This window comes from Chelonoidis abingdonii, chromosome 1 (assembly GCF_003597395.2).
Source record: "Chelonoidis abingdonii isolate Lonesome George chromosome 1, CheloAbing_2.0, whole genome shotgun sequence".
NCBI classification, from domain to species: domain Eukaryota; kingdom Metazoa; phylum Chordata; order Testudines; family Testudinidae; genus Chelonoidis; species Chelonoidis abingdonii.
In genome coordinates, this window is record NC_133769.1 from 121,291,025 (window position 1) to 121,305,476 (window position 14,452).

At 42.3% G+C, this 14,452-nt stretch overlaps 1 protein-coding gene across 5 annotated transcripts in view; it reads right to left on the minus strand.

Annotated features, from left to right (window-relative positions):
* The window catches only part of EPS8 (EGFR pathway substrate 8, signaling adaptor), a 211,308-nt gene that overhangs the window by 130,990 nt on the left and 65,866 nt on the right, over positions 1 to 14,452 (minus strand). The window contains exon 1 of one of the 5 annotated variants that reach the window (XM_032770492.2): positions 10,497 to 10,545. The exons of the other annotated variants lie outside the window; for them this stretch is intronic. The gene's annotated coding sequence lies outside the window, so the exon portion shown is untranslated. Of the gene's footprint in view, positions 1 to 10,496; positions 10,546 to 14,452 lie in introns of those variants that run through there. 5 annotated transcript variants of the gene reach the window in all.

The following is a 14,452-nucleotide window of genomic DNA, read 5'->3' on the forward strand; positions in this document are numbered from 1 at the left end:
AGAAGCAAGCTAGTTAGTGGTTCTCAAGCATTTCACATTGTGAACACTACATAAATTAGAGACTGTCTGATAGAAATTTCCTATCAGCATTTCTAATTTCAGTCCTTTTCCTGGGGAAACTATAGAGCTCTGTCACCTTTAAATAGTAACAATTTATTAGGCCTGTATTAAGGAGACAAAATTTAAATCAGCTCATTTAAAAATCAATGAATGCAGCTGAATATTTACACCTTGCATGTATGACTTCACATTTCTTAATACAGTCTCAAACTCTCTAGGGGCACAAACGTGTTTGTATAGCGCCAAACAATGGGGCCCTAATCCCCAGGGCCGCTGGACACTACTGCAATTGAAATCCTTCCTACTTCTCTCATATCTCAAGGTCAACTATTTATGGTACAGTTCCACCCTCCAATTTTAGCACCCTTTAGCAATTTTGGCCACAGTTGAATTCAAAGCAAAGAAACTCCTGATTACAAAAGAAATGTAAGGGGCACAGAAGATACAGAGAGGAGCTGGGGGAGGTGGGGGAGTTATTTAGTTTAACTTGTCAAAAAAGCCCCTGAAAACCCTAACAGACTCTAGCCAGCAGGAAGTTTCATTGCTTGAAGACAGATATTTCACTACTGTGACAAAAGCAGCTCCAGGTGCCAACAGATGATCTGTGGCCCTTGAGCCAGTTTGAGAACACTATAGTAGTCAGTCCTGTTGGTTAAAGGGAAACTTTATAGGCTGTTGGGTCTAAAGTTTGAACAACCTTTCTTGTATGTCTTTTCCTCACAAATGAGTTTTTAAGTCTCTTTCATTGTTTATGGGTGTTTTTCCAAGGAAATCACAATGCTCCAAGAGTACAGGCAGAAGTTCTATGCTGATAAATAGATATATAAAATAGCACCATCGCACTCGGATCAGCTCCCTGTTGATACTCAAGAGCAGATGCTGATTTTAGCGACACAAATAAGACTGTACTACATATTTACTTGTTAGCAGAGCAGTACCAACACAGCTACAACTCTATTCTCTCTTGTATAAACAGACCTGCTCTCATTTCCATTTACTTGTACAATCAGTCAGTTACAGCTGTGCAACCCAATGCAAAGGTGTCATGAGAGCACGATTAAATCAGCAGAAGCTTTGCGATTTGTAATGATGCCCAAAACAAAAAGAGCCCCACTGGACTCTCAGATGCCTAGGCGGAGTCTGCAGTTACACGGAAACTGAGCACACTTAACCTGGAACCATTAAGACACAAACATGGAACCTCAAAATGCCTTTTCCACATAACTACTTTTCAAAGTAGTTCCACAGTTTAAGTCTGTGGATTTTTTCCCCTAGAAGAGAATAAACCCAGGGAAACAGTTCAAAGGAAAAACCCTACAGTAACAAGCCAACACAGGTGAGTTGGAAGAAAAGATCTGGTAAACAGTTTTCAGTGCCAAACTTCTAAGGTGTTCTAAGCTCTGAAAAACACATTGACACTATCTTAATAGAAAGAGGGGACTGGCAAAAGTATGATATCATGTAATATTAACCAAATGTTGGGACTTATTCTATTTAAAGTACTGGTTAGTTAATGATCCGAAAAGGAATTGGCAATAAAAGCTTGTGGTATTATAATTGGCATCTGTTAGTATTTTTTCAGTGACATACATAGGAAACATTAGAAGGGGTAGGTTGAACTTGAAAATGAGGAATTCATATTTGGAAGTGGATTATGACCCTTAATAATAGGAATACATTATTGGGCTTGATGTGCAGCCTTGGGGAAAGAGCAGGTAGGGAAGTTCAAAGAAAGGAACCCATTGTGGCAGAAGTCTTCTGAAGAATTTAGAGGTTTGATAACTACATTTTCCTGGATTCAAAAAACAAAACCAAAAGCCACCATTGGCAGTAGATTTGGTGCACATGAAATGTTCTGGCTTGACAGTGCTGATGACTGAAGTCTTCTATTTATCCACGAACAGGAAGCGCATCCCCCATATTTATTTCCTAATGTGCCTGAATCTTCCTTGCCACCTTGGTTAAGGGCATGTGTTGTTATCCCATGCCAGCTCTCTATTCCCTCAGGGAGTCCTCCAGCCATAAGCGTGTCAAGAGCTGAGATTTATAACAAAACTAAGTCTTTAAGTTGAGGCTGTTTTTTACATCATATAGTTACATTAAAAAGCATAACAATTCTTATTTACCTCCACAGTTCACTTTTAAGAATTCAGACTCCATGTCTATTAATACTTGACCTCTCTTCCGAAAACTACTAGAAAGAGTTCTAAATTAGCATGAAGAGTGATGTGCCCCTATGAGATGACAAATGCATTTCATGTTAAGCCACCAAATAGCCAGTCAAAAACCAACAGCATGGACACTAGAAATGCAAGGCCCGGTGTTGTTACCAATCTTCGGAGCTATCCATTCTCTCTGTAGTCCAGTTTTTTATGAAGTGATTGACTTCAAACTAAATATTTTCCCTGCCTACGTGATGGCAATGTTTGAACATGAGGGCAGGTCAGAAAAACACTTGGGTCTTGTCTAGACTTCAAATGTTTGGTGGCATAGCTATGCTGGTAGAGGTCCTTAATTTAGAGGCAGTGTATGCTGACAGAATGAGTTTCTCCCTGATCATTAGGTAAGCCAAAAGAAGCAGTCTTTTGTCAGCATAGTTGCATCTACACCAGGGTTTTTGTGGATGTGATTTTTTTCCCCACACTTCCCGCAAACATAACTATGCTTAATAATGTATACTAAGCCTCATTTTCAGTGTTGACACATTTTAATTTTTAGGTCAAATATTTAAAAATGCTGCGTTGTTAATTGCTAAGAAAAGTTTCATTCAGTTGCTGTTCTGTCAAGCTTGTGACTTTGTATGGATTTTGGGAGTTGAAACTTAGTTAAATGCCTATAACGGATTAAGTCTCATTCTGTATAACCTCCCAGAATAGGCCAGAGAGACGTGACATGGTAACAGACATGTGAATAAGTGCACTATGTGATCATTTATATTTTCAGATGCCTCTCCATTTTATCACATGGATATCACTTACATACATGTACATATTTTGTGTGTCTGTGCACACATTTTATATATATTCATAAAAAATATACAGTTATATTCATTTGGTCTGACTACAATTAGCACTTGATCAAAATAAGTCATGTTCACTGAATTACATAACAGGAAGAAAATGTATTACAGTTCATTGTATGGTTGAAATGCAAGAAAACAGCTGCTATCTACTATTTGCAAATATTTAAAAACAAAACAACACAAATGTACATCATGAGCTTTGGATCTGATCCTATGTGCCTAGACAGCAAGGAGAGTAAGACTTCTTTGCCATTAGCTGTTACATTCCATCATCTTTCTGAACCATTGTCACCTGGTTTATTTTGCCCCTCCTGTGCTCTGAGCAATTACATTAAATGCATCCTTGACCACAGGAGGCATATTCTTACTTCACTGCTTCTCTCACAGATAAAGCCTTCGCAGGCTCAGTTCACGAGCTCTCAGCCTGAAGGCATGTGTTAGACTAGTTAGGAGAAAACATCCCTCAAAATCCCAGAGGGGTAAGCCGTAGCATATTGTTTATTTCCATTAATGTGCAAAGTAACACCAAAAACATTTTGCCAATTCTCCCAGCACAAGGGGAATAAGTAGCACTAAGCCTTCTGTCTCTGTATCAGCATACATTTTGACTCAATTTTTCTTTATCGTTGTCCTTCTTGTTTTGGGTTAAAGATTTTAACTTCTTGAAGGATGCTACATCATCAGTTGCTACTCCAAGGCAACACAATTACATGTTGCTTGTATGTCATCTATCCTTGTTTGTCTGGCTGCCTTATCTAATTAGATTGTAAATTCTTTCAAGTGCATGCCATCTTTTATTCTATGTTTGTAGGGAACTGAGCACAAGGGAGCCCTGATCTTGATTGCCAACTATACTACTAGCATATAAATACATTTGTCACATTGAGCACCCCTGTATTCCCACCAGACACACTATTGTAATAATCTTTGTACAAAATATGCCTTGTGAGGTATCAGCTGAAAGCTACTAACTCACTGGTCATTCATATTCCTGTGTGATATATGTACGTGACGGGTATAAAGAGTTATAAATATACACTGGAATTATGACTGCCGTGTGTGTAAACCAGGTATGTCGGGGGAGCTGTTAAACAGGGCTGTCCTAAACAAAGCAATGTGTGTTTACCTCAATTTACATATAAGCAGTAAACAGCACTATCAAGACAGCAGGAGGAGGAGGAGATGGCAGGAAACAGAATAATTTGCATTACAGCAAACACATGTGGATGAAGAAAGAGCATGGAGCTTCCTTCACCACCAGCCTCCACATTGCCTTCTTCACAGCTTGAATAAACTTTACTTTGAGGGGTAACCCTTAGAAGAATCCACTTCAAAGGTTGATTAGTCTATAAAGACTAACTGGGAGGGACTGGACCTCAAGTGATAAGGAATTGAATCGATTGTATATAATATTACTGTGTTATAGAAGTGTATAGAGTATTAACACTTTATGAGGAAATATGGATATTTAATGATATGTGGCCAAAGAGGAAGAAACAGGTTCCTTCCCAGAAAGGAGAGAAGGCAGCTATTTACTTGTCTCCTAGGTCATTGGTTTGCAACCTGTGGTCTGTGGACCTCTGGGGGTCCGCAGACTATGTCAGATTTCTAAAGGGGTCCAAACCTCTGTTTGAAATATTTTACAGGTCCACAAATAATTAAAAAGAAAAAAAAAAGGTTGAAAACCACTGTCCTCTGTAAATTAAAAGCATGGTGGAATCAAATCAATGGAAGCCCCATTTACAATACAAGGTATGGGAAGGTAGAGAAGAACAGCATTAGGCCACCCTGCCTCTTGAAACAAAATTATTGAACTTTGGAAGATATAAGAAAAGACAAAAGCCATCTTTGGCATCCATCACTAGACAAATACAACGGACCAGAGCTCTTGCAAGCTGAGATGGGTCCCTCTATTAAGTGGGGACTGAAGTCGCTGGAAACTGAATACAGGGCAGAAACCTACTTAGGCAAACATTATACCTTGCTAGATTAACTTTTAGACTTTTGGATACACATTTTCACTTTTATTTCCTTGTAACCATTTCTAACTTTCTCTCTTATGCTTGAGCTCACTTCAAATCCTATCTTCTTTTGTTAAACTTGTTTTACTATTAATATGAACCAACAGTGCTATGTTTAAATTAAAGTTACTGTTAACTCCAGTTAGTGTGGTAAGCTGGTGTGTTTTGTGTCTTTAAAGGAACAAGCCAACCTTATTATTTCCCTGAACCGTCCAGGGAAGGGCTGGACTTTACAGATCACATGGTATGAGGAAAATTTGGGATTGAGAGTGGTTATAACCAATGGGAGAAGCCAAAGCAGGGCTGTAGACAGGCTGCTGGGGTCAGAGCTGCTGAACTAGGGCTGTCTAAGCACACAGTCACTCAAGGTGTGACCCGCCTGCTTTTAGGCTGGTTGGGAGCATCCCAGGTTGGGAGTTACACCAGCAAAGCACTGAGAGGCACACAGGGTTGCAGGGCAAGTGCTGACATAACCCCTCACTGGTCTGGACTGCACCCACTCCCAAACTGAGAAAACATATTAAAACACTGCAACAAGCCAGACAGACAATGCAAAAACCTATCTTCAAGCCCAATGCACTACTTTGCCAGTATGTCAGAAATAGCTGTATATACGAAGGACTTCACTTTTATTCTAACGTAATCTTTGGACATACAAGTTCTCAGCCAGCTGTCCCCACAAGCAGCTCCCCATCCTACATTCACCCTCAGCCTTTTTTCTTCCCTCTCAGCCCTTCTTACTCCTTGAACATTTTTAAAAAAAAATTAGTGTGTGAAAGCGTTAAATTTGAGAAAATAAGCAACTAAATCTAAAGGCAGAATAAAAGGTTGTCTGTCACCTTTATTTCATATTTCCAGATCCTACTGTGCTTAGTATCTCAGATTTCAAATGTGGTTCCACTTTAGAAAATTACTGAAAATCTATCCTTTTGGGATTCCATGTTCTGTATCTCAATGGTTTTCATGACAGACGTGATAAAGTCATAATCAAAAAAGATGTTTTTTCCCCACTTAACTGCCAGCCCTACATACTCAACGTGGTCTCAGATTGAAGCTAGGTTGTAATATTCCACTTTGGGGTGGAAAAGAAGGCAATCCTGGGAAAAAGAAGTGAGGACTTTATCCATCAGGTGGAGTCTTGATATAGCAAAACTAGTGCTTACATTGTAGCAAAAGAGGTGACGGGGCTCAAGCAATTAGGTGTCGGGGCTATGAACTGCCAAGCCTAGAGATGCCAGGCCTCGGCCATGGCACAAATTAAGCACTGAGCAAAACTCTACTAACAGTTCATCACAGTTCTCTGCACTGTAAATTTGACTGATTGCTTGCTTTATAAAAATCTATTTAGGACCTTCTGTTTAGAATCATGACCTTTTTCTGCCACTAACCCAAAGGTTTTGGAGTTTGTCATTTTGCCAAAATAGCAGTCACCAACATATGCACACTTCCCTTCATTGTTCACAACAACTTCATTAGCAAAAGTATTTTTAAATCACAAAAAATTCTTCTTCCATTGCATATGCACATAGATCTGTTACTATAGAAGGATTTTGGTTTAAAATATTATATATAAATAAATAAGCCTCATTTGTATCCATCTTTATAAACCATACGTCTGTTGCCTAGAGCTTTTCAAACATATTTGCTTAATATAAAAGAATGAGAACGGCTTTGAAAATACATTTAAAAACAGATGCATCAAATTTGGAGTTTTAACAGCCTTTAATAGTCCAGGCACAAAAACGTTAAATACAACAACTGCTAAACCAACTCACGATGTTTGGACAGCTGTCTGAAATAGAAGGTTACCAGCTTGCTCACCTGTGTGTGCTTAAAGTAGTTGAAAATGGTGACTACTTCTTCCTCCCCCCTTCAACTAAATAAAAATAATTACCAGTTTTATCTGTGTTGTCTCCTCAATTAATCATGGAAATGAATAGCCAGTCTGATTATTTCTTGTAATTATGTCCCACACAAATGCTATTAATATGAGGAAATGGTTGAGAATATAGTGTTCCTTGAAACACAGTGGTAGTAAGTTAACTTTTAAAGAAAATGCTAGAAACTTTGGGAATCTGAAGATTTTTCCTACCTGCAAAGGGGTGGGAGGAGGGGAGGGGAAAGAGGTGGAGTATGGTGCTTTTTTATTTGATTCTTTAAATTCTACCGAGGCACTTACACGATTCCCAGCACTGTGCTACCTGAGGGCCTCACACCATTAATTAATTTAAAAACAGATCACCACTGTGACAAAAGGGAAATAAGTCTCTGTTACCGATGGGAATATATGAGTCTCAGAGGCAAAAGTGACATATCTAAGGTCAAACAGAAAATCTGTAATATAGATGGGAACTCAACCCAGATCTGACATGTACCTGTCCAGTGCTTTAACCACAGACCATTCTTGAAAACCTACGATGATTCTTTAGAATAAAAGGTGTGCTGATTCAGGTTTGGCCTACCTTGTTCTTCATGAGAAGACAGCTGATGACTGGGCTGCTAACTAGGTTAAAAAGCAAACAAATTTTGTTTTAAAATCTGTTTTCTCAAGCCTTCTTTATATAAAAAGCTTCTATACCACCCACTCTCCTTCAGGTCACATTTAACTCAGCCCTTTTAACTCTGCTCACAACTCTCTGGCACATTCTCCCTATCTGTACTATGAAATGCATGGGTAAAAGCCTGCCATGCTGAAGCAAAGCAAACACTGTATTTCATGCACACAGTATTAAAAAAATATCCTCCTTGGCTGTGACTAGGAGAGTCGGAAGAGGTGAGTGGAAAGCAGGGACTTTTGGGATGTAGGCTTTTGACTGGAATGGGAGGGCAGACATCATCCTCTCAGGGGGACTGGTAAAAAGTTACAAAAGCTCTTCAAGGCCACCCAAAGGGTTCAGGGGGCCTGGGGTCTTCGGCAGGGGGGGGCCCCCGCTGCCAAATTGCCGCCAAAGAGCCAGCACTTCGGCAGCAGGTCCCAGGGTGGAAGGACCCCCCACCGTGGTTCTTCAGGTCACTTCGGCGGTGGGTCCCAGAGCGGAAGGACCTCCCATCGCCGAAGAGCCGGAGCGGAAGAAACTTCGGGGGCCCGGGCCCCACGAGAGTTTTCCGGGACCCCCAGAGCAAGTGAAGGACCCCGCACCAGGGGCCCCAAAAAACTGTAGTGGAGGCGCCTGCGGTGCCCGAGGCAAATTGTCCCATTTGCTGCCCCCACCCCCCCCCCGGGCAGCCCTGAAGCTTTGGCTGGAACAGGAGTGGTCTTTTTGAGAGGATCTAGTTCTGCTCTTCAATAGAGAGTGATTTTAAGACTTGCTCTGTGGCTGAGATTGGTGGAAAGCAGAGGTCTGCTGAAGCTGTCATATAAACACAGATGAGGTCTTGCAGCAGAGATCGGTCTTTTTCAAGTACCCAGCCTGTACCCTCTGCAGTAATCAGCCATGGAACAGGTTCCAACAGGTAAAACTTGTAAGGACACGGACCCAAGCAACAAAAGTTACAGCAGCACCAGAAACTTCATCTACAACCTGCAAGATCTGGAACACAAATTATAACATAGGAGGACAATTAACTAAAAAAAATAGGGTTAGCAAAGAAGTGCTAAACAAGGGGGACGATTCAAATGACTTTCAGCTGGAGTTGGCACCTAACTGCCATGTATGTCTTTAAAAAAGCTTTATAGTTTCTGATGTGGACCAAAGTGAAAATGAAAATAGAAGTTTAGTTAAGACTTCCTGAGAGGACAAAATAAAAACTCCATATAAACAAAAAATGGCTTTTCTGATTTATCTGATGAACTACAAATAATTCTCTTCTGGACTAAGGCCAAGCATGCAGAATTTCAACACAAAGGAATAGGGTTTTTCCCCTATTTTACCGGAGACGGGCATTGGATATAGGGAGGAAAGCGGATAGGGCAGAAAATGAGGAGGGAGTGCAAAAAAGTCAAAGACAGGGTGAAAAATCAGTCTCAGAACTGAAATGATCATCCTCAACTAGGGAGTCACTTCCACAGTGATCATGTGCAGCTGTTCCAGCTTTGATTGCTTGTGTAACTTTTCTTTATTGAATTTTAAAATTCACGTCCCGGGCACTCAGCGCTGTGTTTGGGAATTCTTTGGTATTGAGTTTTTAAGTACAAATAAGTAAGACAGTCATTTGCACAGACCATAGTTTTATTGACCTTGAGGCATTTTTTAAATATCCATATTATCCCCTCAAAGTGATTTTTAATATCTTTTTAAATCTATCAAAAAGATAAATTATTCTGTTGGTGAATTAATTTTACTTTCTAATGTAGAAAACTGAAAGAATTTGAAACTATTTAGTTCAAATGTTGTAGGGTAAAATCTTAGAGCGCTGAAGTGAAACAGAATTTGAGCTGTTGTAATACAGCTGGAGAAGCCAAGAACAAAAAGGCTACAGAACAGATTCTTTCAGCATTTTGAAAATCATTAACACCCACTTGCAGAATTTAATCAGAAAAATATATTCTTCTAGTCCACTCAATTTCAAGCCAAAACCATGGATTTGCTGGGTGTTTTGCACATTTTATATTAATATTGTCAAGGCTGTTTTCATCGAGAACTCAGATTCATCATAGTGTGTCACTCCATGACATCTTATGCTGGCCCAGAATCCAAATCTGTAAATGTTCTCTAAATGTCACATTAAAAAAGAAAAAAAGAAAAAAAAAAGTATTCATGAACAAGATGAGTCATTTTACAGTAAAAGGTTCTCCAATGTCCCACAGACTATTAAAATAGAAAGTGCCACATACAGCTGACTACGATATAAACATGTTCTGTTCACCTGCCTCTTGCACAGTTCAAATCAGGCTTTGAATGAACAGCTTAAGCAGAAATGCACTGAAACTGAGCTACAGTATTAATTATTGGAGCTGGCTGTATAGTGAAAACAATTGTTTGTCAAATGTTTTGCAAATACTAGGGCTTCAACACGGCTGGACAGTATTCCACAACAACATTAGCATTCAGAGAACTTTCAAAACAATTTGACCAAATACATATGGTTCTTGCTGAACACGTAGTCGATCCACTAGTTGCATAACTAATTCTGAAGGTCAAATACCAACATGCAACCTTATGTTGACTGATATTTGTTTGCTTATGATATCTGAATATGTTGAATACGAAAAAGTCATAAGATGACTAGGTCATAAATGCATTGCAAAGCCAAAAAAAGTCAAAAAAATTCACCAACTTGTATTGGCAAAATAAAATTATTTATTTTTTAAATTAGTGTTGTCACTTAAACAAGGCTAATACACTAATTTACTTCAGTAATGCACACATTGCTTAGACAGTTGTTAATGAGTTCTGAAAGACTGACAAAGACAAATTATCTCTGAAACCACAACAAGCATTTTTTCCTCAAACCTTATTTCAGTCCTGATCCAGGTGGTGGTTTTCTTCAGCAGTGCAGATTCTTCCTTCAGTCTAATTGTGTAAACAGAAATCGATGGTCGGCAGCTTGATCGAAATAAAAATCCATGAGTATCTCCTAACTAAAAATTATAAAGGCTTCTTATATGGAATACTGCTCAGCAAAGCTCAGTCCAGCAGACAAGCCTAGAGGAATAACTGTTCAACCCTTTCAAAAAATCTTAGCTACAAATGACTAAGGGCAAAAATGCCATGATTATAAATGGGTGGGAACTGGAAGATCAGAGTACAAAGCATTCTATACATTCCGCAAGGAGTTTCGTTATCTCACCATATGCCAGGAATAGAATCAATAGGGTGTCATAGTTTACCTTGGACTTTGGTTTGTTACATTGCTGAAGAAGGTGCTTATAAATGTTCTAAGTAATAATGAACTCAAATGACTAAAAAGTTACAAGAGAATCACTAATGACTACGGAGAATTAAGACAAATACTAGTCTTAATTATCTAAATCCACTAAATTGCTGTCCCTACTCCTGGGACAGATACATCCGCTTGGTCCCCATGGGATGTGCAATTGTCTTCCTCCCACTTCCACCTCCACGACAGTGAGTAGGCAGGCAGCCATCAACAATCAGCTGATCCTTGGGCTGCTTTCCACTTCTCTGACTCATTTTTCTGTTGCATGTGGCCTCTGACAATGGGGCCTGGCTCCTAACAAATAAGTGACCGATGTATTGTTTTGGCAAGGTGGTAACTTTCTGGTACACTGTTTGGATGAGATGAACGAATTCTAAATGTGTACTAAACTATTTGGGGCTCAAATCTATGTTGTTCTTCTGTTTAATAGAGGACACACTAATAAGGTCGTCTGAGCTCAAATTAAGAGAAGTTATAATGACTGACAGAGAGGGCATTTCCTGGACACTAATGACTGGCTGGGTTAAGGGCCTCAGGCAAAGTCAACAAGGCTCTTTAATGCAGCAATTAAACACCAGGAAATTCCTGACCTGAAGGTCATTGTTGCCATTACTATGGACACAGGAGAAGGAAAATACATGCACAGCTCCTCAGGAATTTCCCTAGACTGGCCACAACTATTTACCAATACCAGCTTAGAGCAGGAGGCAGCCCAGTGGAGGGAGTACTTGCAAAGTGATTCATTTTGGGGATGGGAACTGTTCTCATACAGTCCTCTCCCCCAGCCCCATCTCTGGGACACCTTCATTCCACCCAGGCCCAACCACTTAGGCATATCAGTGCATAAGCAAATTCCTCACTGCTCTTGGACTGAGATTTCAAGACTTTCACTAGATCAGGGTTGGGCAAACTATGGTCCGCCGGACCATCCCTCCTGGCCCCTGAACTCCTGGCCCAGGAGGCTAACCCCCAGCCCCTCCCCCACAGCCTCAGCTCACTCACTCCGCCGCCAGCACAATGCGCTGAGTGGCGGGGCTGAGAGCACCTGGGGCAGCACAGAGGCAGAGACCGGCCTGACCCGGTGCTCTGTGCTGTGTGGCGATGGCAGCATGGCCCAGCTCCAGCCAGGCAGCGTGGCTGTAGTGCCGCCAGCCACTGGTGCTCCAGGCAGTGTGATAAATGGGCAGGAAGCGGGGGAGGGGGGGTTGGATAGAAGGCAGGGGAGTTCAGGGTGGTGGTCAGGGTGAGGGTGGAGAAACGGGGGGTTGAATAGGGGCAGGGATCCTGGGGGCAGTCAGGAAGGAGGGTGGGTTGGATGGGGTGGCAGGGGGCAGTCAGGGGCAGGGGTTACAGGGGCAGTCAGGGGACAGGGAGAAGGGATGGTTGGATGGGGCAGGGGTTGGGGGGGCATCAGGAATGAGAGGAGGGGTTGGATTGGGGCAGTGGCGGTCCGGGGGCAGTCAGGGGACAGGGAGCGAAGGTGTGTGGATGGGGCAAGGGTCCCAGGGTGCTCCAGGCTTAGTGTGATAGAAGGCAGTGGGGAGTTCAGGATGAAGGAGTGCGTCTAGGGTGAAGGGTGCGGTAGAATAGGTGAGAAACGGGGGGCTTGAGAGTGGGGCCAGGGATCAGCTGGGGGCCGTCAGGAAGGAGGTGGTGGTTTGGATGGGGTGCGGGCAGTCGCGTTACCAGGTCAGAACGAGGATTATCCGAGAATAGTGGTGGATAAGAAGGCAGCGGGAGTTCAGGGTGGTGGTCAGGGTGAGGGTGGGGGAAAAGGAAAAAAACCGCGGGTTGATAGGCAGGGTCCTGGGGGGCGTTCAGGAGGAGGGTGGGTTTGGATGGAGGGTGGCAGGACAGTCAGGGCAGGGGTATTTACAGGGGCAGTCCAGGGGGACAGCGGAGAACGGGAATGGTTGGATGGGCAGGCATGAGGATTGGGGGGCGATCGCAGGATCTAGACGAGGAGGGGTTGGATGTGGTAGGCAGAGTGGCGGAAATCCGGGGGCAGTCAGTCAGGGGACAGGGACGCGAAATGGTGTGTGGCCATGCGGCAACGGGTCCCAGACCGGGGGCCGTCAGGAGAACAGGAGTGTGGTTGGAATAGGGCAGGAGTCCATGTGATAGGGGGGCAGGGGGGGGGGGGGGGGGGGGAGACAGATAGGAGGTGGGAGCTAGGCCACTACCCCCTCCCCTATCTGGCCCTTCATACAATTTACGAAACCCGATGCGGCCCTCAGGCCAAAAAGTTTGCCTGCCCCTGCACTAGATAGACAAGGTGGTTGAGGAAATAACTTTTATTGGACCAACTTCTGTTGGTGAGAAAGGGAAACTTTCGAGCCTCATGAAGCTCTTCTTGTCTCTCACCAAGTTGGGCCAATAAAAGATATTACTTCACCCACCTTGTCTCTCTAATATCCCGGGATCGACAGAGCTACAACATTACTGCCTACAAGACTTTCACTGGCAGCTGAACTTAAATCAGAGAAGAAACTACAGAGTGGCATTCAACAACACTGTACATGCCTGGCAGGAGTGGCACCTTACTCTGTGCTCTAGGGTTGGAGGTTCCTTTACAAAAGCAAACAAGACTCCCTGCCATAGCCTCTGGGCCTCATGCTCTTCCACAGCTGCATGCTTCCTCAGACCAGCCACATGCTCCTCCCTTGTCCTGGGTGTTCACTCTGCCCTCTCCTGCTGCAATGGGAAAGGCACAGAGCTTGTGCAGCAAACTCACACTTCAAGGTACAGCTCTTTATTTGTGATTTGGACTAGCTGTAGCATCTCACTCTGTGATGAAAGAAAAGATGTTCACAGACAGCTGAGAGCAAGAAAAGCCACCCACAGCTGACACAGCTGGAAAGAGGATCTTTCATAGGCGCTGGGCAGGGACAAGAGACAGGATCTCTGCTACAAGCCCATTGTGATGGACACTAATGACCCATGGAACAGTCAGAGGGGCCTTCTCACCTGCTCACCATGGTACCTCTCCAACCAGAAGGCTGCATCCAATGATGTCACACTTCCCTTCAATGAGTATACCTTTTCTTTGGATCTCCTCCTGTGAGTCCCAACAAGCTATGGCTTGCTTAAAGAGCCAGGAAGGATTGTAGATCTAACACGGTAGAATATTTTCCCCTTGATTTTTTTCCTAAGTCAAGCGTGTCCTTTACTGGCTATTGATGAGTTACTTGGTTTCCAATACTGGTCTTTGCCTAACAGTTAATGATGGCTACAGAAATCAGTGGGAAAGCAGAACTTTAATATGCATCTTCTGTTACCTAGCATAGAAAAGAAGCAAGAAAAATGCTATATATTTTTAGATCAAGTGAGCCATGGATATTTAAATTTGCTTTAAATGATGTACAAAAGTTCCCAAATAGATGTGAAAGAACAACGTGTGGTACTTGGTTCTATGCATGATATAGTATAATGATTCTTATCAAAGCAGAGAATAGTGTCTTACATATTGAAGGATGAAATATATAGAGTATTGGGCAAGATTTTCAAAACTGACAAGTGATTCTGAATA